At 44.3% G+C, this 27957-nt stretch overlaps 1 long non-coding RNA gene and 1 pseudogene across 1 annotated transcript; one reads left to right on the forward strand and one right to left on the reverse strand.

The window, feature by feature from the left end:
- LOC141082440 (uncharacterized) overlaps positions 1-21031 on the reverse strand; it is a 90961-nt pseudogene extending 69930 nt beyond the window's left edge.
- Positions 21032-25340: 4309 nt separating this feature from the next.
- LOC141082286 (uncharacterized) lies at positions 25341-27710 on the forward strand. Its single transcript, XR_012230487.1, has 2 exons — positions 25341-25382; positions 26239-27710. It is a non-coding gene; the product is annotated as an uncharacterized lncRNA (long non-coding RNA).
- The last annotated feature ends 247 nt before the right edge of the window (positions 27711-27957 follow it).

Raw genomic sequence — 27957 nt, forward strand, 5'->3', positions numbered from 1 at the left:
GCTTGCTCAGGATCACAGCACTTGCAAAGTTGAAATACTGTGCAGTGAGATGGAAGATGGGGACGACGAGGAATCCAGACAAGTACAGGGATTCCCTAGCGAGGAGACTTATTTGATTGTTTTCAATGTTGGGACAGCAATTTTTGGGGAGCACTATACTCTGGAGAATGATAGATGGGGCCCATCATACACTGGAACATTCCAAAGGTGGACATCAGACACTGGAGCAGCATTTACAGGGCCCATTATACACTAGAGCATTAGAAATGGGGCCCATTATGTTTGGAGCATTATTTGGGCCCATAAGACAGTGGAGCTTCATCCATGGGGACCAACATATACTGTAGCATTATGTGGAGCTCATCATATACTGTTTCAAACATTATATGGGACCAATGATTCTGTATGGAGAAATAGATGGGCCTCGTCATGAGATGTAAAAAGTGAGGTATTTTTCATTGTACTATACCGCTATTTATCTGCCGTATCGGAGCATGATGAGTTGTGGTATGTGTTAAAGGGGCGCTCTTTCGCCCAGGGCACATGAAAACCTGCAGCCAGCCCTCCCCCCCACAACTTTAGCCAAATAACCCCCATTTTTCAGTGCGTAACTTGTATTATGAAGTTAATTAAGGTTGACAAGCTTAAGTAAGAAGAATTGATGCTTTTGGCATTCAAATGGGCACTGTAGGTGTGTTTCCTGTCCTCCTCTCACTGCCGACTTTTATTCCCCATTGACTTACATTGGGTTTCGTGTTTCGGGACGACCCCGACTTTTCCCTATAATCGGACGATCTTGCTCGACCCGACTTTTGGAAAAGTCGGGTTTCACGAAACGAAACGCGACCCTAAAAAACCAAAAGTCGCTCAACTCTAGATACTGATATTTAACAGTAATTTTGTTGAGGGCACGATAGTCAATACAAGGCCTTACTGAACCATCCTTTTTAGCCACGAAAAAAAACCCAGCACCTAAGGGTGAAGAGGATGGTCTAATATGACCCTTCTCCAACGACTCCTTAATATAGGATCGCATAGCCTCGTGCTCGGGTGCAGATAAATTGAAAAGCCGACCCTTGGGGAATTTACACCCCGGGTTCAGCTCAATTGCACAGTCATAACTCCTATGAGGAGGCAAAGACGCAGACTCATTCTCACTAAATACATCATAAAAGTCAGCCAAATAGTCAGGAACATCAAGCGACTGGGGAGAGGTGGAGAAAACAGGAGCATCACTAAGGGCACACCGACAACCCCAACTCACCACAGACAAAGATTTCCAATCCAGAACAGGATTATGGATTTGCAACCAGGGAAACCCCAGAACAATGGTATCATGCAAATTATGCAACACCAAAAATCTGCAATTTTCTTGATGGTCTGGGGCGACCCGCATTACCACCTGGGTCCAAAACTGAGGTTTATTCTTTGCCAAAGGAGTAGCATCAATACCCCTCAAAGGTATAGGCGTCCACAGAGGTGTCATAGGAAATCCACAATGTTTAGCAAAATCCAAGTCCATCAGGTTCAGAGCTGCTCCTGAATCCACAAAAGCCTTGGCGGAAAATGTGGACAGGGAGCAGATCAGAGTAATTGCCAGTAATTGCCAGAAGAAACTTAGGTTGAACACCACCCACAGAAAACGTGTGTGCACAACGTTTCTCTCGTTTAGGGCAGACAGAAATAATATGCGAGGCATCTCCACAAAAAAAACACAGCTTATTACGCCTTCTGAACTACTGACGTTGCGCCCTAGACAAAACTCTATCACATTGCATAGGTTCAGACATTTGTTCAACAGGTGGTAACATCTCTCGTGTAGTTTTGCGTTCACGTAAACGCCGATCCACCTGAATGGCTAATGATGTAGAATCGTCAAGACCTGAGGGAACAGGAAATCCCACCATAGTATCTTTTACAGTTTCTGACAAACCCTTCTGAAAGAGGGCTGCCAAGGCACAATCATTCCAGGTAGTAAGGACCGCCCACTTTCGGAATTTTTGACAGTACAACTCTGCCGAATCCTGACCCTGGCTTAATGCCAACAGGGTCTTTTCAGCCTGATCAATAGCATTAGGTTCATCATACAACAACCCCAAGGCTTGAAAAAATGCGTTCACATTATTCAGAATAGGATCATCAGGTTTCAAAGAAAACGCCCAATCCTGGGGATCGCCGTGCAGCAAAGAGATGACAATTTTAACCTGCACTTCAGCAGCGAGCTGCTCCACACGATCAGACAATTGCTTCATCTCCATTGAGAGAAAAATTCCCCCTATGGCCTCAGAGATATAGAGGAAAAAATATGCGCAAAAAAAAAAAATTCTGACCCCCTTTTTTTTTTTTACAATTCTCTCCTGCTATTGAGTACCCTAGGATCTGCGGTATGGCTGGTGATTCTGTTATGATGAGTCACCGAAGGAGGAAAAAACAAAATACTAGCTAAGTCCAGAAAAACCAGAGAGGTTGGCAGCTATCGGATTGCGGTCCCTGAACCTATCCACAACAACTAGCAGTAGCCATGGGGGGTTCCTACGGTGCCCTAGACCCCTCGATAACAGCCAGAGAACTACATAGCCTAAAGACAGAAAGGGGAAAAACTAAACTGCCCCAGAGCAGACCCCAAAACAATAGGCAGCCCCCAACATATAATGACGGTGAAGCAAGATGAAAACACTAACACAGATAGAAAGATAGGTTGAGCAAATGATGGGGCCCAAGCTAACTAAAAAGGACAGGATAGGAAAGCCACTGTCTGCCATCCGCAAAAACCCTATCCAAAATGTGCCAACCGACTGATAGGAAAAACAGGCCCTGAAGTCGCTAGGCTTCAAAAGACTATATCAGCACTCAGGTATATACTGAAGACAGAGCAAAAGATCAACAGATCAGAGACAAAAATGGAATTCGGCTCATCCCCGGCCGGGGATGGCAGAACTCCCAAAAAAACAAGGCAAAACAAAAACAAAACTGAAGTGTACAAAGCAGACCAGAAAAACTTAGCTTTGAGACACAGGAATCAGACTGGTCTCCAAGAATCCAGCAGGATCACCAGCAAGGCAGAAGGGCGTCGGCTGCCTTATATCCAGTCCTCAATTCCAGCCACCCAGTCATCATCTAGCTGCCCAGGTGTTTGGTAATCAGCCTCACTACCTTCCTTCACCAGAGGAGGGAGTTCATCAGACCTCAACGGTGAAGGGAAAAATGAACTCACAACAGCATCTACTTCCGGGGCCGCTCATTAACTTCCGGGTTATTCACTCCACTGCTTGGCAATTTTCGGCCAGCGTTGGTAGTGTTCGCGCGGTGATGTCAGGGTTCACCCCAGGCTGAGCCATGAACTGTGGTGAACCCTGACATCATCGCATGAACACTGCCTGAAAAAGCCGAAGACCGCTGAGTGCATTGGTACCCAGTTTAAGTGATCAAACAATAATTTATTGTCCACAATCGTAGTAAACAAAACGTTTTGTTCTTACATCAGTTACAGATTAAAGAACACTTATTAGGTCAGGTGGACTAATACATTTGGCTGAAGATCAGTAGATCTAATAATCTTCAACCAAATATATTGGTTTATTTACTCAAGCGAAATGTCAATCTCCTCTCCATATTGGGGCAAGCTATACAGTTACAACAAGGAAAAAATCCCTTTTATTACCCTCCGTGCCAAAGTAGTTAGGTGTGTTGTCTAAGTTACTTGTGACACATAAGAAACGTCTGTGTGCCGAATGTATTACAAAGATCCTAAAGAAGGAGCAGACCTCATTCATGGCTGACATGAGGTCTATAATTGGGGAAGACGCGCTAAGCACAGTTTCCAGTCCAGTTCCCCCTCAGACAGTACAGGTCATGTCCCATCATAAGAGAGCCAGGTGGGAAACGGAAGTATCATCAGAGAAAGATGAAGGTTCTTATGATCGGTACCAATATCTGGAGGGTGGAGAGGAAATGCCTCAGGTTCTCCCAGAGGAAAGGAATAAAGATTATTTCTCATCCGACGATACAGAACGAGTACAATGAAAACTGAGGAAGCACAAATGGCTCACTCAATACAGGATGAAATGTTTAGGGGCTGTGAACCCAGAGAAACAGAGTCTTTCCAGCTAACAAACACATAAGAGCCATGATAATGGAAGAGTGGGAAGATGAAAAAATAGCTAAAAACGAGACCCTCCTACTACTTACAGCGATTCTAATAAATACTTTCCATTGAGTTCTCCTTCAATGGAAGTCTTCAAACAGAGGCTGGACAGACATCTGACTGGGATGATTTAGCGAATCCTGCTTTGAGCAGGGGGTTGGACCAGATGGCCCAGGAGGTCCCTTCCAACTCTATGATTCTAAGGTGGGCTTATCATATCAGAGGTACAGTGAGGAGACGTTATCTAGCCATATTACGGCCTATCACTCAGCCCGCCTTCCCGCCGAGGTTGGCACCCTAACATTGCGATATGGCGGCCACGCTCACTGCCGGCTTACACTCAATGACCTAAATACACCCTACCTATATAGTGGTTATGGAAAGTATTCAGACCCCTTTACATTTTTCACTCTTTGTTTCATTGCAGCCATTTGGTAAATTCAGACAATTTCATTTTTTTCTCATTAATGTTCACGCTGCACCTCATCTTGACTGAAATGTAGACATTTTTGCTAATTTATTAAAAAAGAAAAACTGAACTATCACATGGTCATAAGTATTCAGACCCTTTGCTCAGACACTCATATGTAAGTCCCATGCTGTCCATTTCCCTGTGATCCTCCTTGAGATGGTTCTACTCCTTCATTGGGATCCAGCTGTGTCTTTTTTTTAATCGTTGTTTTTATTGAATGCAAAAAAATGTTCCTACATATATCCATGCAGATAATGTTTGAGGCATATGTAACATAAACCTCCTCATTAGAGATCTCATCGGTACACAGAACAATAGATCAAGACAAACCTGAAAATCCGGGGAAGAGAAAAAAGGGAGAAGGAAGCGGGGGGCATGTCAAACACAAGCATAATGTTTACCCATCAGACATCCAGCACATGTCTAATCTTAAGTTCAGGACCCACTGTCACCAAAGTACACCCCAAACACCCCGAAGTGTCTCTCTGCAGCGGTTCACCCACAGACATCAGTGGACAGGTGTCTCCCCCAGTAGTAATTGCTCCTGGTACCAGACTGTCGGCTGAGAACAGGTCTTAATATTGCTGTGGATGCGTTTTGGGAGCAGAGAGATGAAGCTTTCCCAAGTTTCGAAAAAGGCCTGCACCCTTCCCTCTTTATGTAAAGAGACCTCAACCCAGTCCATTTGAAGCAAGAACGACAGCTTCTCTAGAAAGATTTTGAAAGGAGGGGCATGGTCGTGGATCCATGTCTGTAAAACGGCCTTAGTCCTGGCAGCCGCCACCAAATGCAGTAGTTTATGGGCCCCTGGAGAACAGGTGTAATTATCTGGTTTTAGGTATCCAAATATGGCCCATAAGGGTTCATCAGGAACAAAGTTTGTCAGATGTGTGGCGGTGTATTGCCGTACTCTTTCCCAAAACAGTCTAATGACCGGGCATGCCCACAAGCAATGAAACAGCTTGGCTTCTGGGGAATGGCATGTAAAACATTTAGAAGTTGTGTACAACCCCATTCTATGACCTTTTGTGGAGTCAGGTAAGAGCCGTGACAGATTTTCAATCTCATTTCTAGGAAACGGGCTGGATGGAGGAATTTGTAGGCTGGGTCTAGAGCTTTCAGAATAGTGTCACAGGACATGCTGGGGTCTTCAGTCTGCCATTTTGTTACTGGAAATTGGAGTTGTTCATAATCCAGAGCTGCAAGGATGAATTTGTAATTAGTGGCTATTTGGCCAGATGGAGAATTAGATTTCGTGAACCATCTAAGCACGGATGGTCTCCATTCATATTCAGAAAGATGTGCTAACACTTTTGTTCCATAGCTTTTACCTTGCAAGTATTGGAAGGGAGGGAATATGGCAGTGGGATATTTACATTTCAACTCCTCTATTAAAGTGTATCCGTCGTTCCTCGGGGTGGACTAATTGCTTAATAGATGTTATACCTTAGGAGTACCACTGGTAGAAGACAGGGTGAGAGTGCCCGTCCTGAAAGTGGGGATTACCAATAAGTGGAAGAAGAAGAGACATCCAGGCAGAGAGCTGGAAATGTCAACGTAGTTTCCGCCATACCCTCCATGTAGACATTAAAAGTGGGTTAGCTCTCACGAGTGTAAGATATGATGTCTTTCATGCTCCACTTCCCTCTAATTGTCTTCCAGTTCTAAATGTTTACAGACGTGTTTTATGATAATTGCCTGTGGTACTGCTACATGTATAACTATGTATTACTGCTCATTGCTTATGGTATTGCCACTTGAATGTGTTACCATTGTATAGAAAACTGTATATATTGACTTGTATTCCTGTATTATAATGCTTACATATTATGTGTTCTTTGTATATGTACAGTCAGGGATAGGTAGTGTATCCTTCTTGGGATATTAGAGAAGGACACTCTTACTATATAGCTTCCCCTATAGACCAGGTAGTTGTAATTATGTTGCGGACCACTAGAGGGAGTATACTAGTGGGGCCTGATAGGAGGTTCTTAGAGGGTTATTTGTAGGAGGGGCTGCTGAGAGTTAAGGTTAGTGATGAAGAGTGGTTTAGTCAGATGGGGCCAGGGTGCCCAAGTGTCCACATGGGCTATAGGGCCAGACAGCTCGGCAGTCACATAAAATTAAGTCGTTATTGTCCACGTTACCCACGGCCACTGCATGCCTAAGCAGTGGGTCAGAATCGGAAAAGGAAGATGTGGCATTTTACCGCCTGTGCCAATGCTTTTAGGGCAGAAGTTGGCTGGACTAAGGAGATGAAAGGAGTTGGAGCTTCGACAAGATCAGTACAGACAGGCCGGATGCTTCACTAGGGGTCACCAAACGTAGTGATTGATGAATTCATGTCTGGGGTGAAACAGGCTGAAAGAAATGTCATTATAGTGAGGTCAGGCCTGGAAGGAACTGGGAAGCAGTGAAGTACGGGCCGGGCGTTTACTGCACAGAAGTGACAACAAGCAAGGGAAAGATCAGGAAGCAAGAAAATGTTATGATGTACCAACTGTGAATGTAACGTGCAAAATTCTAAGTAGAGAAAGTGTTAAAGTTGTCTCGGACTGTGTCTCCATTGATGGGGGTCGCCTAGAAGAGAGACTGCTATGGCCTGGGAAGTGCCCGGGTGAAACTGAATCTGGAGATGCAGGTATGCCGAGAATAGTATTGTTTCATGTAGGGGAAGGACTGGACACAGCTGTCACCGGAATACAGGTCACGACTACAGTCCTGTCCCTCCCTTATACTTCAGTCAGCAATTCCGTATAAGGGAGATGTAGAAGGGTAGGGAGAGCCAGTGCCGGGGTAAGACAGCTCCAGGTCATATTGGGCATAATAAGACATTCCTCTCAGCCAGTCCACCACCACCCGGTACAGGGATGCTAAGGTATAGTGTCAAATGTCAGGGAAATTTATCCCCCCGTTTCGCCGCAATAATTGGAGTATTTTGAAGGCTATACAGGGCATTTTTCCCTCCCAGATGAATGAGTGATACAGATAGTTAATTGGGATAGTATGGAAGAGGTAGAGGAAACGTGGGAATTCCGTCATCTAAATTAAGTTGGCTCTGCCTAGATATGACAAGTTAAAATCTTTCCATTTCACTAAGGTAGATTCTACGTTTTTAAGATATGTATTAATATTAGTTTTCTATAATTTAGCTGGGTGTTTTGTCACCTGTATTCCCAAGTATTTTAGTGAGCCATTAGTAAATTGACACGGGAACCTTAATGCCCGCAAAGGTTTGAAAGGTTTGAAATGCGAATGTTTGCCACGCTGCTGCATCCCTGAGTAAATCCTGTCTTAGCCTCACATAGGCCATGTAGCAGCATCTGCAGTCAGTTCGCCAGGATCCTCACCAAGAGTTTATAGTCGTGGTTGAGGAGAGCTGCTCCATAAAGGCTGATGGCCCCATAAGATGCTCCATAGAATAATATGCCCCATATGCTGCTCCATAAAGGTTGATGGCCCCAATAGATGCTCCATAGAATAATATGCTGCCCCATAAAGGTTGATGGCCCATAAGATGCTCCATAGAATAATATGCCCCATATGCTGCTCCATAAAGGTTGATGGCCCCATAAGATGCTCTATAGATATATATGCCCCATATAATGTTGCATAAATGTTGATGGCCCCATAAGATGCCCTATAAGATGCTCCATAGATATATATGCACCATATGCTGCTGTGATTAAAAAAAATGACATACTCACCTCTCACCGCTGGGGGCCAGATGACGGTGTCATGAGCAGGTGCGGATACTGGCATGCTATGGGGGCCAGGTGCTAGTGTCGCCACTTGCTCAGGGCCCCGACACCTGTGATATTCACCTGCGGTACCACGTGACGGCTGAACACAGGAAGATCTGCGGCACCGGAAACCATCTGAGAAGCAGGTAAGTGCAGAGACCGGGCCAGGAGGGGGTGAGGATGATCTGACAGCCGCCGGCTCCTGTGCTCCCCCTCCCCCGCCTACCCCCTGAGACAATGACTCGAGAATAAGCTGAGAGGGGCACTTTCAGCCTAAAAAAAATGAGCTGAAAATTTCAGCTTATAAGCGAGTATATACGGTAAATAAATTTAACTCACTACCTGATTTGACATTTCCATGAAAAAAATCACTGATAATATAAAATCATTGGAAGACAATATATATTCAAGACTAAAGACACTACGGACTATAAAAACAATCAAGTATATAATTGGAATAAATCTTCTTTTCATGGTTCCTCTAAAAAATCCATCTTGAGAAATGATGTGAACGCTTCCAAGCCTGGTTATAAACGCAATAAAACCGTCTATTTTTCTTCATCTGAATACCGTAGCTCGGATTATGATACTGGCCATTCTTCACATAGTATGACTGTGGATACATGTGACCCTCGTAATTTTTCCACTGTTGCAACAAAAAACGCAATGTGTGTAGGAGAGAAGGACGGAGACAGAGAAAACCGTCCATGGAGACGCTATCCTACGAGGCACAGGAAAACAACTTAGTAAAAGCCATTGATAATTTTTCTAATGTCCTGATTCTGACCCCTGTGGTTTTATCTAAAGCACAAATGGAAGTTTTACCAAAAGGACTGAATTCTGTACAGAGCAAAAAGTTCAACTTATTCCAGACCATCAAAGATGTTAATAAACTTACGAGGTTGTTAACCGTCAAAAGACACTTTTTCTCTGTGGATCAGCAATGTAATTGGCCAACATTTGAACCCGCTTCATCACCTATGACTACCGCATTATTTTCACTTGAGGAACAGAAAGCCATTTGTACATTATCATCTCTTCAGGATCCAAAATGCAATCCATGTTCTGTTCAAGACAATGACATTTTTGTTTCTTAGAATTCGACTTATTACCTTTTACAATCAAGGGTTCCTTCTCTTGATGTTTTCCAATCATTGGTTGAAAAAGAACTGAAAGCACTTGATGCCGAAATTGACATAAATCATGTTAATAATTTGTCTATTAATCTAATGCTGTCGAGGAATTGCAGTGCAACTCCAACATTGTGATGCGTCAATCTGACAAAGGGGGTTGTAGTGTGGAAAAGCCACACGTGGCGGCATCATAAATTCTAAAGTCAGCAAATGCCTATTACCAGATCATGCCATTATTCCTGGTTTTCATGGTCTACCCAAGACTCAAAAATGTCTTTCCACCACCTTTATGTCCTATCATTTCTAGAATTGGATCTTTACATGAGAATTTGAGTTCTTGGGTGGACGATCATTTAAGCCCTCTTGTGTCCAGAATCCCGGGGATTTCCAGGATACCTTGTTGATCTTGCGGGTTTTTGAGCATTTTCATTGGCAAGAGGATTTTCAATTTTTTACATGTGACGTTGTTATCCTATATTCTTCTGTTCCCCACAATTTGGCTGTACGTGCGATTATTCACCATTTAGATTGTTACAGCAATGATTCTGATCGTCTTAAGTCATTTATCATTGATTCTCTTACATATTTGTTAAAACATAATTTTTTCCTATTTAACAATGAATTTTTTTTGTTGCAGGTCCTTGGTGCCCCAATGGGCTCAAAGTTCTCCCCAACATTAGCTTTTCTCTATATGGCTTGGTGGGAGGAATTATATTTATTTTCTGATTCCAATCCTTTTTGTATAAATCTTGCTTTTTCTGGTAGGTATGTGGATGATTTACTGCTCATTTGGCGAGGTTCCCATCTGATTTGTCTTCCTAACATACGTATCTGAATTCTAATATTTTGAATCTTTCTTTTACTGTCAGTAATATAAATACCCAAATCCCCTTCTTGGACATTTTTCTTATGGGCGATCCCACCCTCCATTGTATTCACACCACTATCCATAGGGAGGAGAATTCTGGTAATTCACTGGTACTTTCTTCATCTTCTCATCCCCATCATACAACTAAGGTGATCCCTTACGGTGAATGTAACGGAGCGGAGCGTATATGCTGTGATCAGTGTTTGTTCTATAAGGAGAGTGAAATTATCAGTAAACGTCTACTTCACAGGGGTTATAGTAACCTGACCATCAAGCATGCATTTAATAATGCTTCCAATAAACCCAGCGCATTAGAACCGACTAAAACATCATCCGTTATTCATTTTCATTCCGACTCTATTATCACCTTTTCCGCGCCTTACAGCCCCAATATAATCGAATAATATCTATAATTAAGAAATATTTACCAGTATCAGGAGGACAAATTGCGGCATATTATCAGTACAGGCTGCGGTCCGTGGCCAGACGGGGTTGCAGTTTAGCTAACGCTCTTTCCCCTAGACTATTAAAGCCAATGTCTACTCCTAAATCTTGGTCGTCCATTTCTGGTTTCTATAAATGTGCCGGTAGTAGGTGTAATGTTTGCACGCATGCGATAGACAGAAAAAAGGTTTTTCAATCATCAGACGGTAAATCGTACGACATCACCTCATTTATCAATTGTGACCCCCAATCCGTACTTTATTGTATTTGCTGTACATTGTTTGGGATAAATTACATCGGATGTAACACACGGAAAATAAAAACAAACGTATTGCCGAGCACTTGACCAATCTTCCCAATAAGAATGTGGCTTATTCGGGGGCTGCCAAGCACTTTGTTAATGTTCACAGAGGAGATGGTTCTAATTGTACCTTTTATGCGTTTGCGAAGGTTTATAATCCGACCAGAGGAGGCAATAAACACAAACTTCTGACTATACGTGAAGCATATTGGATCTTAAAGCTTGACACTAAACACCCCAGAGGCATGAATTTGAGAAACTATTTGTTTATATTAGTTTTCCTGCCTTCTTATTTTATGTTTTCTTTTCATGGCTGTACAATTATCATGTTAATAATTTTTATATCATCAGTTTTTGTTATTTAAGACAGGATCAGTGTTGGGTCCATTGACTATTGTATTGTGTCTTTCCAATCCCAGGTTCATTCGCTCACAACTAGGGATGAGCGAGTATACTCCTTAGGATTCGGTACTCGGCAAGTAATGAGATACTCGTGGTACTCGAATCCTAGCAAGTAAGTTTCACTGCTCACCTCGCAATATTCGGATCTCCCACCTGGCATGCGCTAACCAATCACAGTAAAGCCGCCGCCTTCTTTATTGTGGCATTACTGTGATTGGCGGGCCGCGCAGCATCACTGTATCGCTGGAGCCCCTGGAGAGCGGTCATTATTAATGGGATTACAGCAGAAAGGTCAGTATACAGTAGGTTACTTTATTATTTTAATTTTTTTTACAGGTGATAATAATATAATAATAAATTTTATTTCTATAGCGCCAACATATTCCGCAGCACTTTACATTTCAGAGGGGACTTGTATAGACAATAGACATTACAGCATAACAATAATCACATAGATCATAACAGATACCAAGAGGAGTGAGGGCCCTGCTCGCAAGCTTACAGTCTATGAGGAAAGAGGGAGATACGAAAGGTGGGTGGTAACAGTTGCCCTGATTGTATGGACCAGCCATAATGTTAAGTGTGTAACAGTACAGACACAGAGGGCTAATGGATGCATAAAGCATGTGGGAACATGATGCGAGGAACCTGGCCATGGTAAAAACTTTTGACTGGGCCACACAGGGATAGATTAGGTTAATGCATTGAGGCGGTAGTCCAGTCTGAATAAATGCTTTTTCACAGCACACTTAAAATTGTAGGGATTGGGGACTAATCGTATTGACCTGGGAAGTGCATTCCAAAGAATTGGCGCAGCACGTGTATAGACTTGGAGACGGGAGTGGGAGGTTCTGATTATTGAGGATGCTAACCTCAGGTCATCAGCAGAACGGAGGGCGCGGGATGGGTGGTATACTGAAGCAAGGGAGGAGATGTAGGGTGGTGCTGAGCCATGGAGGGCTTTGTGGGTGAGGGTAATAAGTTTATACTGAATTCTGGACTGGATGGGTAGCCAGTGTAATGACTGGCACAAGGTAGAGGCATCGGTGTAATGATTGGCGAGGAATATGATCCTGGCTGCAGCATTCAGGACAGATTGGAGCGGGGAGAGTTTGGTAAGAGGAAGACAGATTAGAAGAGAGTTACAATAGTCGAGACGAGAATGAATAATAGAAACAGTAAGAGTTTTTGCGGAATCAAAAGTAAGAAAAGGTCGAATTCTAGAAATATTTTTGAGGTACAGATAACAAGAGCGAGCCAGTGATCGGATGTGGGGGGCAAAGGAAAGCTCGGAGTCAAGTATGACCCCATGACAGCGGGCATGCTGCTGGGGAGTAATAGTGGAATCACACGGAAATGGCAATGTCAGGTATAGGTACATTAGTAGCGGGAGGAAACACAAGGAGTTCAGTCTTTGACAGGTTCAGGTGATCAATGGCTTTGGGGAATTAGGTGTGTGCACTGAGTATGTACTCTATGTTATGTGCTGTATGTTATGTGTATGTACTGTATGTTATGTGTTGTATGTTCTGTATGTCTTTTTCTTTTTACACATTCACCCCATTAGCCGGATGATGGGAATACTACTTTCCCATCATCCACTAATGCTGTCACTGTAGCAGGCATAGCCAGATGGGACAAGTAGTCCCATCGGACGATGCCTGCACAGCCCGCACAAGCCCCGCACACACACACACAGCCCCAAAAACCCGCGTACACATTCTCCACGCACACATAGTCTCCGCCCACACACATTCTCTGCCCATTACTCGCATTTCCAATAGACTTACATTGGAGTCGCTACTCGTTACGAGTACCCGAGTGCTAGGAGCTACTCGTAATGAGTACAGCGAGTCCGAGTATTTCACTACTCGCTCATCCCTATTCACAACTGGTGCATAATTAATGTCATTATTATTCACATGATTTTGATTGGTTTTCTGTTGTATATGATGCTTATGTCAGTTTGTTTTTCTATATCCTATGAGTAAGGGCTCTTGTAACGTGCCAGAAACGCCTTAGGTGTTTGAGGTTTTTAAACCGGTTTCACATGCTGCTATAAAGTTTTTCTTCTATTTTTACATAGGTGGTGTGCCGAATCCATTCCTCGTTTTTTTGTTACGAGGTATATAGTTTGAAGTCTGGGGTCTGCCAATATGTGGATAGTTTTCTCTTTCGGATAACATGATACATGATTTTAGTTTTTTTTTGTCTAGTTTCGCTTGAATATAGGACAATATTAACTAGTCTCCTGATGAGTCGCCTTCGGTGAGGACGATGAAACCCATAGAAATGAGAGGCTTGGAGAGTGAGTGTGTAAACGTCACCTCACTCTATATACTGAGATGTGGTGTACATTTTTTTTCTATTAGTCACCTACTGACTAACCTTCAGGGGGTGAATTATGGGTATAGTTTTATATCTGGAATTAATAAAGTTTAGTTTTATCATTTTGTCAGCAAACATGAGGAATGACAACAGACAACCCATTTAAGAAAATTCAGTTTTGGCTAAAATTATTCCAACATTATGAACATAAAAAAGACTTCTCCCCTATGTGACGTCTCTGATATTTATTAACAGTTGATTTCCAAGTAAAATATTTCCCACATTAAGAAAATGAAAAAGGCTTCGTCCCTGTGTGACTGCTCTGATGTCTAACAAGAAGCGCTTTCAGGTTAAAACATTCCCCACATTGTGAACAGGAAAACGGCTTCTCCCCTGTGTGTGTTCTCTGGTGACTAACAAAATTCCCTTTATGGTTAAAATATTTCCCACATTCTGAACAGTTAAAAAGCTCCCCTGTGTGGGTTCTTTGATGGCTACAAAGATCTATTTTCCATTTAAAACATTTCCCACATTCTGAACATGAAAAAGGCTTCTCCCCTGTGTGAGTTCTATGGTGATTAACCAAATGTGATTTATGGCTAAAACATTTCCCGCATTCTGAACATGAAAAAGGCTTCTCCCCCGTGTGAGTTCTCTGGTGTTTAACAAAATGTGATTTCTGGATAAAACATTTCCCACATTCTGAACATGAAAAAGGCTTCTCCCCTGTGTGAGTTCTCTGGTGATTAACCAAATGTGAATTATGGCTAAAACATTTCCCACATTCTGAACATGAAAAAGGCTTCTCCCCTGTGTGAGTTCTCTGGTGTCTAACAAAATGTGATTTATTTGCAAAATATTTTCCACATTCTGAACAGGAAAAAGGCTTCACCCCTGTGTGAGTTCTCTGGTGTGTAACAAGATTCCCTTTATGGGTAAAACATGTCCCACATTCTGAACAGGCAAAAGGCTTCTCCCCTGTGTGAGTTCTATGGTGATTAACAAGATGTGATTTCTTGTTAAAACATTTCCCACATTCCGAACATGAAAATGGCTTCTTTGCTTTAGGAGCAGTTTGTTTTTTAATGCCTCTTTTGTGACATTGATTTTCCTTAGTAGTCAATAATGAATTAGAAGATGGGACCTGTTTCATAGGATCAGATGACAGATCTTTGCTGTGAATGGATGATGGTATATCTGGAGTAATAGCAATCACTTCAGTTGTAACTTGTAGGATCTCAAGATCATCAGATTTAAAAACTGAAGATGTCAGCTGTCCCTCTGATCTCCTGGTACAGTCATCTGCTAAGATAAAAAACAATTATTTTTATAAAATATCATTGAGTTTTATATTTTTGAACGTTTCTACTTAAACTGTCCATAAAAATGGCAAGCTATGTAAAAAAAAAAATTAATTATTTGCCAAGACAATGACAGTTCACAGTCTAATAGAAAACCTTGTTGGATGACCCAGTAGTGTGCGGTGTTCAACTGTTTGTTCATTCTGCCTCCCAAATATTGCATATAAAGAAACCAATCAATGTTATGTAGGCGAAAATAATACCAATTCTCATCTCTCAAAAAACAAGTCCCCACTCAGGTCCATCATCTGTCAATGGAAAACAGAGGTTCCCGCACTATTAGTGGCTCAATTGAAAACCAACAAGGTTTCTATAAACCAATCCAGCAAAATCCGCTCTCACTTCGGAGTCTTGCAGTGTGCGCAAACAACATTTAGGATCCCTGTATTTAGCAATATTATAGTGAGAAGAACCCACTTAATTTGCGGTGTGTGTCTCCTGGAGCACAATCTGGGCACTATGTGCTGGGTAATAAAATAGCAAATGTGTAATTTTCAGTCTCCAACATCCACTGCGTGTTAATTTCTGGAAAGTGGCTGTGGAGTCAAAATATTCACTCCTCCTACACACATGGTCAAAATTGTTGGTGCCCCTCGTTTAATGACAGATAAACCCACAATGGTCACAGAAATAACTTGAATCTGACAAAAGTAATAATAAATCAAAACTCTATGAAAATGAACAAATGAAAGTCAGACATTGCTTTTCAACCATGATTCCATAGTATTATTTGAAAATTAAACCTCATGAAATAGGCCTGGACAGAAATGATGGTACCCTTAACTTATGCGCTTCCAGACTGTCAAAGGTAGATAAACGCTGGCGCTAGCAGGGCTTTGTGCAGTACCGACATTTGTCTATGGTGGGCGGTTTTATGCTCATCGGGCCCCCATGTATCTTATAACAAGGAGATTCCACCGCACAATGCATCCTGTGACCCTTGACCTCACTGAGACCTGATTGGTTCAGGTCCTCATGACGTCAGCATCACACCAGCCAATGAGACAAATCACTAGGAAAGTTTGTTGTAGCAGCGAACTTTCCCGGACGATCTGCCTCATAAAAACACTGTTTCTCCTCAGATCTCCTGTCAGTGAAAGATTAGAGGAGAAACAGTGTTACAAGTGCTGCTGGGAACAGCTGTGTCAGTCAGCGATTGTGCTAGAAAGTAAAAAAAACAGATAAGGCAGGTTAGGGTTAGGGTTACTGTTAGGCTAAAGTTAGGGTTAGGGTTTATTCTAAAGTAAGGGGTAGGGTAAAGAATTAGGCTTTTCTCAATTGTCTCCCCAATAATTTGGTCATGTCAGAGATTTCTATTTACAGAAAAAAAAAATAAAACGAATAAAATGGCCCATCAGTATTATAGTGCAGAGGAGGCTTATGCACTTTTATGTTCTGACAGTGAAGAAAGTGCAGTGTCAGATGGCGATGTGGATTTCGAGGGCTTTAGTAGCAGCGAAGTGATAGCTCAGAAATGAGCAGTGATTCCGGTCCATCCTCACACACTGTCATGATCCCAGTGCAAGTTTTGACCTGCACAGTTAGGGGTTAATGTCTTGAGCCCAGTGCAAGCTTTGACCTGCACGCCTGGGGTTAATTATTGTGGACTCTCTTTGGTTCAGGGAGAGCTTCTTATAGCCCTGAGAAACTCCAATCAGTTATACTTTTGCCTTTGGCCGAGTGTGTTGACCCCTGTGTGCCTGTTCGTTGTCTTCTAGCTTGCTTATATGGTTCTGACCCGGTTCTGTCCCCCGTTGTGCATTTGCCTGTTGATTCTGTACTGCGCTACCCTCTCTGTGTATGACTCCTTGCCTGTGACCTGACTATTCTTTGCTCGCCTCTCTTGTACTTTGCAGCTATCTCTGTGTATGACTCATTGGATACATCCTGACTCACCGTTCTGCCTATCCTCTGGTTTTGTAGTGCTATCTCGTGCTTTGACCCCAGCCTGTCTATGCCCCTTGGTAACTTTGTCCCGTAGTTACCCTGCTAGGAGTTTTCCTGCAGCTCCTAGCTCTCTGAGGTTTAGGCCATGCCCCCAGCAGTCACATGCTTTAGGTCCTGCTGGTCTGAAGCACGCACCTTCTCTGCTGCTGCCCGCTCCACAGGTATCGCTGAGCACAGTTTGTCTTACTCAGGACACGTGCACTGGTTCAGTGAGCAAGTGCAGTGCGGTGTTCCTGACACACACAAGGACCAGTACAACAAGAAGGACAAATAGCGCTTCTGGAGAAATGTCTCCAACTCAGAGAACAATGCCCAGTACTAGCGCTGTCCCTAGTGCTCGTGAATTGGTGCACACCAATGTCCAAGGGGCTTTGCCTCTTGATGTAGCATTTCTCAGATGGGAGGCTTCGGATTCGGCTACTCCATTCATCCCTAATTTTAATGCCATTCCTGGTATAAATGTGGAGGTGGAAAATTTTGGACTAATTATATTTATTAATTTGTTTCTGACAGATAGCTTGCTAGAGCATATTATCCGACAAATTTATGTGTTTCCCAATTCATCAGCCAGAATCCACCATCCTATTATGCTAGGTCACATTTATGGGACCAACCAATATCCTAGAAATGAAAACATTTTTAGGACTTACATTCGCTATGGGGCTTGTTAAAAAAAATGAGCATTCAGTCCCATTGGTCCAACTGCCCTGTTCAAGCCACCCCTATGTTATTTCCATTGATGAGTCCCTTGTAAAATTCAAAGGAAGACTGCACCTCAAGCAATTTATTCCTTCTAAGAGGGCAAGGTTCGGAATAAAGCTCTATAAAATGTGCGAGAGTTCAACCGGATACACATCAGCTTTTCGCATTTATGAGGGGAAAGACAGCCAACTAAACCCACCAGGATGCCCTACTTATCTGGGGACATCTGGAAAAATGGTTTTGAGCCTTTTTTTTTTTACATAAAGGCTACAATCTGTATGTTGACAACTACTACACCAGCATACCTCTATTTAAAAATCTAGTTGAACATAACATAGGGGCTTGTGGGACCATTCACTAAAACCGTCAGGGGTTTCCACAGTCATTGGTCAAAGAAAATTTCCAAAAGGGGCAGTCAGGGGCTTTACACAATGGAGAGCTGCTTGCCATTAAGTATAAGGATAAAAAAGATATTTTTATCCTGAGCTCGATCCACACAGATGCCACAAGGGCCACTGCAGACCAACAGGGATCCACTACTCCAAAACCTGTGTCTGTCAGTGACTACAACAAATATATGGGGGTGTGGACCTTGCAGATCAGGTTCTACAGCCATACCAGGTATCAAGAAAATCATATATCTGGTATAAAAAGTTAGTCATGTATTTGCTTCAGGTGGCCACATATAATTCTTTTGTGTTATACAAAAAAGCCGGAAATGCAGATACTTTCCTTGATTATCAGGAAAAGGTCACTGAAAATCTTGTTTTTGACAATTTTGTCCCCACCAATCCTTTAGAATGTGAAGATGTGAGAAGACTCACTGAGCGACATTTTATTGCGCTCATCCCAGTAACTGAAACAAGAAAGAACCCCCAGAGAAGATGTCGTGTATGTTCCTAGAGAGGAATGAGGCATGATCCCCGCTATTATTACCCACAATGCCCATCACTGCCAGCCTTATGCCTCCATGACGGCTTTACAATCTTCCACACAGAACCACGTTTTTGAACTGTTTTGACATTCAAGCATTTGGATTATTTAGTGACAGACACATTTCAGTAGAGCTGACTTAACAATTTCCGGGGGTAGGTGGGGGGAGGTCTCCAGAGACACAAGCTGGGCACAATATATTGGGCACTACAATGACATTTCTGCAATTTTTGCTATAAAACTTCTACTACGAGTTTCTGGAAATCATCCATGTAGTGAAAATGGTCACAGTATACACAGATGAATTCCCAGAGGGGTGTCATTTCCAAAATGGGGTCACTTCAGGGGGGATTCTGTTGTTCTGTTACTTAGCGGCTCTCCAAAGTGCCATAACAGCAGAATCCCCCCTGAAGTGATCCCATTTTGGAAATGACACCCCTCTGGGAATTCATCTATGGGTGTAGTGACCATTTACCTATCTACCTATTTTCCAATGTAATATCTGGGGTTAAAAAACATTTTCGTCTCATAAATGTACCATTTTATTCGGAATATCAGACGCACTTTTTCCCAAATATTTTTTTTGGGAAATGGGGGTGTGTCTTATAGTAGGAATATACTTACAAATGATGCAGTGGCGGTCTGTGCTGCGTGGAGGGCTCCGCCAGCATTTTGTCAAAGCCCAGAGGCCCCTGCAGCTCCATTGCTGCGATGTGGTGGTCTCCAGAAAAATGGCCGCTGTGGGCGGCTCATGCTCAGATTCAGATCTCGCCCCAAGATCTCGTTGCCGAGATCTGAATCTGAGCATGCACCGCCCCCAGTTGCCATTTTTCCAGAAGCCACCACATCGCAGCAATGGAGCTGCAGAGGCCTCCGGCTTTGACAAAATGGCGCCGCCGCCCCAGCACAGAGCGCTGCCACCATCCCAGGTAGAGCGCTGCTGCACCAGCATAGAGCGCTGCCGCCACCCCAGCACAGAGCACCGCTGCCGCACCAGCCTGGGATGGGATTTTCCGGAGGCCACTGCACCAGCATGGACCACCGAACAACCTCTGTGATCACTCTTGCACCTGTGCTGATCCCCCCGGTAAGCTGAATTCAGACTGTAAGACGGACCCCCATTTTGCACATTTTTTCCCCTATTTTCGTTTTGAAAATTTGGGGTGCATCTTATGGTCCGAAAACTACAGTAATTTTTTCTTCACTGCCCAATGGTATAATTTTCTATGGAACAGCTGTGGTGTCAGTATGCTCACTGCACCACTAGAAGAATTCATTCAGGGAAGTATTTGGTAAAATGCAGTCACTTTTGGGGCTTATGCTGTTCTGGCACCTCAGGGGCTCTGACAATGTGACATGTCACCCACAAACAATTCCAGCAAAATCTGCTCTCCAATATGGCGCTCCTTCCCTTCCGAGCTCTGCCATGCGCCAAAACAGTGGATTACCCCCACATATGAGGTGTCAGAATACTCAGGACAAATTGCAAAATAACTTTCTGGGTGCAATTTCTCCTGTTACCCTTTGGAAAAAACATTTGAGATCGAAAAGTTCATTTTTTGTCGAAAAAATATGATTTTTTATTTTCACAACTGTATGTAACTAACTTCTGTGAAGCACTTGGGGGTTCAAAGTGCCCATCACACATCTAGATAAGTTCCTTGGGGGGTTTAGTTTCCAAAATGGGGTCACTTCACTGTTTAGACACGTCATTGTCTCTGACAATGTGACATGTCACCCACAAATAATTCCAGCAAAATCTGCTCTCCAATATGGCGCTCCTTCCCTTTCAAGCTCTGCCATGCGCCCATACAGTGGTTTAGCCTTTTTATTTCCACGGCTCTACATTATGAACTTCTGTAAAGCACCTGTGGGTTCAAGGTGCTCAATACACATCTGGATAAGCTCCCTAAGGGGTCTAGTTTCCAAAATAGGGTCACTTGTTGGGAGTTTCCACTGTTTAGACACATCAGGGGCTCTGCAAATGCGACATGGCAACCGCTAATTATTCCAGCATATTTTACACTAAAAAAAAATGAGAATTTGCAAAACAAAATGTACCGTCCATTTTCTCCTGTTACTCTTGTGAAAGTAAAAAAAAAATTAGCTAATGAAGGCCTTTGTGAAATAGCGTGTGCTATTGTGGATCACTTTTTGAAACCTCTTGTGACACAACTGCCCTCTTTTATTAAAGACACTAGCGCAGCTTAGGGTCATCTGGAGAACATTCAACTTACTGAGGAAATGGTACATGTCACCGCAGATGTGGAGGCATTATATTTTTCTATCGGTCATTCAGACAGATTGAAGGCAGTAGAGAAATATTTGAGTCATAGTAACTTGAATGATATGTCCTTTATCTTGAAACTGTTGAGGTTTATCCTTACTCATAATGACTTCACTTTCGATGGGAAGATATTTTTGCAGCAAAGAGGAACAGCAATGGGGGCCTCGTGCGCCCCCTCTTATGCAAATTTGTTTATGGGGGCCTGGGAATGGTCCATCGTCCAAGGTGAGGAGATCCCTAATGTTGATCGGGTCCACAACTGGATTCGTTATATTGATGATATTTTGTTCATCTGGGAGGGTCCAGTTGTGGACCTTGAGACATTTATGAATGCACTTAATGATAACGATGAAAATATCAGACTATCTTATAAATTTGGACGAAAGATCAATTTCTTGGATTTATCCATTTTCAGTGCTCCCTGATGGAAGTTTGTCTACCACGGTTTTTCGTAAACCAACATCAACTAATTACTTACTGCATGCATCCTCCGCTCATCAATGGCGGATCCTAATAGGGGCGGATGGGGCGGTCGCCCCGGGCCCAAGGTTTTTTGGGGGCCCAGGGGCAGGGGCGGGCTGGGCCGGGTGGCAGAGAGGCAAATGCCACCCGGACCAAATTCTTGCCCCGGGTGCCAGAAAGCTTAGATACGCCTCTGCCCTCCGGCTATACTTCCGGGTCAGATGTCGGGCGTGCGCGATGACGTCATCGTGCACGCGCCAACATGTCCCGGAGGATGCTGAAAGCAGAGGCGCTGCTGGGGAGCGAGCCGGCTGTGAGGTAAGTATGGGGAACTTTTTTGTTTTTTTTTTATTTATAAAATGAATTAAATGGGGGAGGGGGTGAGTGGGGGCTGTACACAATGAAGGGGGGGTGACTGGGGCCTGTATATGATGACGGGGGGGTGACTGGGGGCTGTATATGATGAAGGGGGGTGACTGGGGGCTGTATATGATGAAGGGGGGTGACTGGGGGCTGTATATGATGACGGGGGGGTGACTGGGGGATGTATATGATGAAGGGGGGTGACTGGGGTTGTACAGGATGAAGGGGGTGAGTGGGGGCTTCACAGGATGAAGGGGGGATGAGTGGGGGCTTCACATGGTGGAATGGTGACGGGTTTTCCGTATGGACCCGCAGCAAACCAAGTGCTGCGGTCCGTACGGCTGTCAATTCCCGCACGGGGACCGCAGCGCTCAGGTGGGAAGGGGGGTACAGGGGCCCAGGTTTTATGAACAGCCCCGGGCCCATAGTCCACTTAATCCGCCACTGCCGCTCATCCTAAATCAACAATTCAAGGCATACCAATTGGCCAGTTTCTGCGCATCAGGAGGATTTGTTCGGAAGATCCTCAGTTTGAGGAACAATCCAGTATTCTTAAAAACGGTTCCAAGATCGAGGGTACGGCCACCAGGCCATTCAAAGGGGATATAATAAAGCCAAAAATACGCCAAGAGAATCACTTCTTCACAAAAATCAGCCCCTGGTGTCGTGTGATGAGGGGGACAAGCAGGTAAGGTTTATTACCAATTATAACAGTAGGTGGCCAGAATTGAGAGGAATTATTGACAAACACTGGAAAATCCTTCTCACTGATCCCATTCTTAAACAATGCTTGCCAGATGCACTGTCTTTGGTGGCAAGAAGGGCCCCCAACCTGCGGGATATATTGGTCCACAGTGCATATGACCCCAAAAGAAAAGAAAAAAATAAGAAAAATTCAGAACGTAAGGGGTTTGTTAGGAATCTGTGTCCTGCCATACTAATGCAGAGATCCAGATCCTCACATTCATCTCCAGAGGCTAAGTCCTTTCTGCCAGCTTGTGAGCATGCTCCTGGAATGAGCTCCCTTTGGAGTTCAGGAGTCAGGTGCTCAGGTCCTGCTCCTGATTCCATTGGTTCAGCTGAGGTCTCTGGAGATTTCCGGAAGGTCCCGGTCACTATAAAAAGTGCGCATGGCCGTTATGCCATGCGCTAGTATTTTCTGATACTTGCTGCTGTATGTTTGTTGATGGATGCGTGGTCTGGTGGATGACTTATTATGAAACCCCTTCCCTCGGTTATTACGAGTGTGTGAGTGATTGGGTCAGCCAGTAGCAGCACTAGCGCCAGCGCGCTCAAGCTTCAAGCCATCTCAGCAGCAAAGCGTCCTGCATCGCGCTTGCGTTATTGCGGTTGCAGACTTCTGTGGCGTTCGCAGTTGCGACGTCGTGCACACGCTCATTTACGGTAAGTCCGTTTGGTTGTAGTGCCACTTTAACTACTCCTGTGTTCGGCTACCGTAAGTGTGCCGCTGTGCCCCTGTGCGTTTAACAGGCTCAGCGTTACCTTTTCTTTATTATTTTCCTGTGCAGCTCTGTGTCCCATAACAGAGACTGCCTCTTTTGCACTTGGGTGATTTAGAACCCTGTGCACACTACCGCTGTAGTGCACTGCCTCCCTTAGCAGCGGTTTTGCCATCTGCCGCACGGTGGACCCCGAGTGGCGAAGGCACTTTAATTATTTATTTTTTTTAGTGCCTTCCGCCACTCTTAACATAATACTAGCGCCAGGGTCTGGCTAGAGATGGCGGATCAGCAGCAGCTGTTACAGCTTGTGCGTCAGCTCGAGGCTCGCTTGGCCTCCCTCGAGAGGTCTCTCGCAGCTGCGCAGGCCACAGATGCTGCCGTCCAGGCACTTACGGACGCGGTAGGGCGTATGTCCATGTCCGCCCTTGCGCTGACAGTTACCCGCCTCCCGTTGCCCGATAAATATGCTGGGGATGGCGCCTCCTGTAGGGGTTTTATCAGTATTGCTCGATACACCTAGAGCTGCTGGCTGCGCAATTCCCTACGGAGCGGGCTAAGGTGGCTTTTGTCATCTCCCTACTGTCGGGCAAGGCGCTGGAATGGGCTACGCCTCTGTGGGAGCGTGGTGACCCCGAGATTCGGTCCGCGGCTAACTTGCTGACTGCCATCAGGCAAGTTTTTCTCGGTCCTCGGGTCACGCATGATACGTCCCTGCAGCTACTCGCCCTTACTCAGGGGTTACTCTCGGTTAGCCAGTATGCCGTCCGTTTTCGGACACTGGCGTCCGAGTTGGAATGGTCCGACAAGGCCCTAATCCCCGTTTTTTGGCGAGGTCTAGCGGAGCATGTGAAGGATGCTCTCTCTACTAGAGAGATCCCCACCAGCTTAGAGGAGCTAATCTCCGTCTCCTCACGGATTGACCTCCGTTTTTCGGAGCGCGGTATGGAGCGGGCGCACTCCAAGCGCAAATCCGTTTCAGCTCCCAAATTTTTTGAACCCCTTGAGCTGGCGGAGCCAGAGGTTCTACCTCCTGAGCCCATGGAGATATCTCGTACCAACCTTAATTCAGACTCCGACCAGGAATCCATCTGCGGTTGTCATCTGTCTGTGCGGTTTCTCCGGAAGCCGTCTCCCCGCAAAGGTTGGAGTCTGAACCAGTTATCGAGACCATTGTTCCTCCTCATCTTAGGGATCAGGTGCTCGCCTGGGCGCATGCACCTAACACGCACCACCATCGGGGCTATATGCAGGTCTCAAAACTGTTGGCTGGTGCGTATTGGTGGCCCCATTGAGCTCGGGACATAAAAAGATATATTCAGGCTTGCACCTTGTGTGCTCAGCCTAACCCTCCTAGACAGAGGGTGGCGACAACTGCCAACATGCGGCAGCGTGCCTCTGTCACTCCCGCTCCTACTATCTCCCAAGTGTCCCTCTTGAAACCTGGTGACCTCGGTTCCTCTGATGCCTTCCAGGTGTCTCGGGTTACTGTAACTCCTACCAGGGCTCGGGGAGGAGGGGGCCTTAGGAGGGGGGGTAATGTTAGGAATCTGTGTCCTGCCATACTAATGCAGAGATCCAGATCCTCACATTCATCTCCAGAGGCTAAGTCCTTTCTGCCAGCTTGTGAGCATGCTCCTGGAATGAGCTCCCATTGGAGTTCAGGAGTCAGGTGCTCAGGTCCTGCTCCTGATTCCATTGGTTCAGCTGAGGTCTCTGGAGATTTCCGGAAGGTCCCGGTCACTATAAAAAGTGCGCATGGCCATTATGCCATGCGCTAGTATTTTCTGATACTTGCAGCTGTATGTTTGTTGATGGATGCTTGGTCTGGTGGATGACTTATTATGAAACCCCTTCCCTCGGTTATTACGAGTGTGTGAGTGATTGGGTCAGCCAGTAGCAGCGCTAGCGCCAGCGCGCTCAAGCTTCAAGCCATCTCAGCAGCAAAGCGTCCTGCATCGCGCTTGCGTTATTGCGGTTACAGACTTCTGTGGCATTCGCAGTTGCGACGCCGTGCACACGCTCATTTACGGTAAGTCCGTTTGGTTGTAGTGCCACTTTAACTACTCCTGTGTTCGGCTACCGTACGTGTGCCGCTGTGCGTTTAACAGGCTCAGCGTTACCTTTTCTTTATTATTTTCCTGTGCAGCTCTGTGTCCCATAACAGAGACTGCCTCTTTTGCACTTGGGTGATTTAGAACCCTGTGCACACTACCGCTGTAGTGCACTGCCTCCCTTAGCAGCGGTTTTGCCATCTGCCACACAGTGGACCCCGAGTGGCGAAGGCACTTTAATTATTTATTTTTTTTAGTGCCTTCCGCCACTCTTAACAGGGTTTTTCCCTTACGGGTTTTGCAAGGGTTGTGCTAATATGAAAAAGGGCTTTAGTTTCTCTAACTTTGACCAGTCTAGAAAATTTGACATTAGGGTCAATATCACCTGTTCATCTAAGGGGGTTGTGTATTATGCAGAGTGTCCCTGTGGAAAAATTTACATAGGTATGACCAGTCGTGAGCTCAAAGTTCATGTCCGTGAGCACTGTTTAGACATTGAGAAAGCTAAAACAGCCACTGACATCAGCTCTCTAAAGACCCTTCCTAGGCATTTCAGGAAGTACCATCAATGTAATTCTAGACTGCTTAAGGTGAAGGGGATTGATATGGTGACCCTTGGCCCTAGAGGGGGGGGATGTTTCTAAAATACTGGCCAAAAAAGAATGCCAATGGATTTATAGGCTGGGGACCCTCACACCCCAGGGTCTAGATGAAAGCTTTGGCTTTAGCGCTTATCTCTGATAACTTTAGGGGTGGTTACTTTGAGGGTAGGGGGTTTTAATGTGTCAAATAGTTTGTGTGTCTCTTTTTAATTGTATTTATTTTTATGTTTAGTACTCCTGCCTCCACTCCTGTTCATATCGCAGAATGATGTACATCTTTCCTCAGATGGGATCATGAAGAGGATTTTTTACGATGGGGTTTCGTTGTCCTGCACTAATAGATGGATGGATGCCATTATGGATATGAAATGACCATGGGATCTTGTGTTATGCTGTTTTTGGTTGACACCGCAGCAGTGACGCCTTGTGTGACATTATCATCTCTTGTGCTTTGCACTTGAGTGGTGATGTTGCTGAGTGATACCGCTATGCGATATTAATAATACCATTCTAGTACGGCATTCAAATATTATGTAGATTTTTTGATATTGTCATGTCAGTTAAATACTATAATCAAAAGTCTGATATTGCTGAGGAATATTATCATGTGATATTAATAACAAATGTATTTGTTAATCATAGTACAGCGTATAAACGTTATATATACTTTTTTGATATTGGCAGGGCATTGGAATATCATTATCGAGTTCATGTTTGCACTAGATATGAATATTTAGACATAGCTCTTTTATCGATTTACTGATACTTTAATTGCACCGTCACTTTATTATAGCTATGTATTCACTAATATGATATGATGGAATTGTGGTCGTGTTATTTCATGCCCACCCATTTGTGGTAGCACGCGTGCGTGGTATACGGGGACGGTGGAAAATGCAAAGCGGTCTGTTCATGAATTAGGTGCGCACATCTCCACATAGGACCTGGCGATGCCTTATCATGTGACCGCAAAGTATTATTCCCATTGGACTCTATGTCCCACGTGATGCAGCGCATGCGTCATAAACACCTCAGTATTGGGATTTGAGCAGGACCTTTGGTGTTCATCGCACGCAGGCGCAGCTGATCATTTGGTATAGTGACTATAGACTATAGACCTATGCTGCGCAGGCGCCGCCACTGATCCCCCACAACGGTACAATTGTTTTCTGCGCAGGCGCCAGTAGCGATCTATTATGGTGGACATAGTGAACGCAGGTTTGCGCAACTTTTAATGATTATGCACACGTGGTACTGGTATATAAATCGGATCTCCCCCTGCCCTGACACGCCTCCCGAAGAAGCAGTGCGAAACGCGCGTCGGGGTCGAGGGACGTCCAGGCATCTCCACCCGCATTTACAGGTATAGAATTGTCTAGCATTTATTATATTCACCGGCATTAATTTTACCTCAATTGAGGTTCATTTTTGGGATAATTGGATATAGCTGCTTTTATGCAGCAATGAAATGTCATAATACAAATGATGTGGCCAGCAAATGTTTTACCATTGCAAGGTGATGATCTGTAGGATATCAGGTGCATTGTTCTTTTACCCCCTTACTTTTTCTTTGGTGAATTTTGGTGTTAGGATGTGAGATTCCATGGACTTGTAGGCCCCCTCCTTATTTTATGTTCCAGCACTTTTCCTGTGTATATATTTTTGTGTCTTTTTGTGCAATAAAATATAAATTTTTAACAAGTATACACTATTGTGTGGGGTCAACATTTTTTGTTACGTTGTTACCACAAAAGTAATAATATGATTCTGTGGTGAATTATTTATGCATGGATTCATGCTTTTTGGGCCAATTTTGTGATTGTATGGATTTCTAAGGGCCAATGCAGACGGCCATATATATTCCCTGATCTGAGAGAATCGGCCAATTATACTGTAAAGCTGACACTTGGATCAGGATCTGACCCGAGTGTCAGCACAGTGTGGTCCGATT

This window comes from Dendrobates tinctorius, unplaced genomic scaffold (assembly GCF_039654945.1).
Source record: "Dendrobates tinctorius isolate UK_male_01 unplaced genomic scaffold, ASM3965494v1 ptg000017l, whole genome shotgun sequence".
NCBI lineage: Eukaryota > Metazoa > Chordata > Amphibia > Anura > Dendrobatidae > Dendrobates > Dendrobates tinctorius.